Source organism: Egretta garzetta, unplaced genomic scaffold, assembly GCF_000687185.1.
Source record: "Egretta garzetta isolate BGI_Z169 unplaced genomic scaffold, ASM68718v1 scaffold386, whole genome shotgun sequence".
NCBI lineage: Eukaryota > Metazoa > Chordata > Aves > Pelecaniformes > Ardeidae > Egretta > Egretta garzetta.
Window position 1 is genome coordinate 1510370 of NW_009260063.1, and position 823 is coordinate 1511192.

The 823-nt window shown below is 43.3% G+C and overlaps 1 protein-coding gene across 1 annotated transcript in view; it reads left to right on the plus strand.

Moving 5' to 3' along the window:
- Window positions 1-215: 215 nt before the first annotated feature.
- IKZF5 (IKAROS family zinc finger 5) overlaps window positions 216-823 on the plus strand; it is a 13340-nt gene continuing 12732 nt past the window's right edge. The window contains exon 1 of the mRNA XM_035896574.1: window positions 216-564. The gene's annotated coding sequence lies outside the window, so the exon portion shown is untranslated. The remainder of the gene's footprint in view (window positions 565-823) is intronic.

Consider the following 823-nt stretch of genomic DNA (forward strand, 5'->3'; position numbering starts at 1 on the left):
GGCAGCCCGGCCCCGCTGCCCTTCCCCTTCCCCCGCGCAAAACTCCGCGAGAAGGAGCAGGAAGGGCTTGCGATGGAGTTTGGGATTCTTCGTTACGTTCATTTTAGGTCGTGTGCACCGGAAAAGATGAGACCGGGGCAGAGAGATCCCCCTCCTTTTTATTTTTTTTTTTTTTTGCCCCCCCTTAATTCCTTAAAAGAAAACCGGGGTGCGTACGTGTGCTCATAGTCAGACTATTTTATGCTCGTGTAATTACTGCAATATGAGTTCTTACTGTGTGTGTTGAACTACTGGTTTTACTGTGCCTGAATTATTTTCTTTAGCAGAATTCTTTAGGTAAAATATTTATAATGCCTGTCATCCTAGCACATCCTATGGTGCCTCTCAGTCAATAAACTCAGTACGTATGAACACTGCGACTAACGTTAAATCCAACAGTTTTGCCTGTCTAGGAAACAAATAACCAGTATTCTACCTGTCTACGAAGCTCGAGAAGATGTGGTTGTCTGTGCAGAAAATGTTCTGTAGAACTTGAGGGACATCTGGTGTGATCAGCTCGTTCGAGTGCGTGAAACATGAGCTGGTCCCCTCGGGTTCTAATCATTAAAACTGCATTTACTAGTTTGCAGTAGCAACGCAGCAAGCATCTGATCTGTACCCTTCTTCCCTGAAAAGGGGAACTGCTGGTTGTATAGCTATGAAAAATACCACATAAAACCACAAAAAGTTCTTTTGTGCGTACAAATGTAGAGGATTGAAGCGGTTGTTATATTGTGGCAGTTTACCTACACTGACACAGAAAAAGATGAAAGTTGAAAATTAA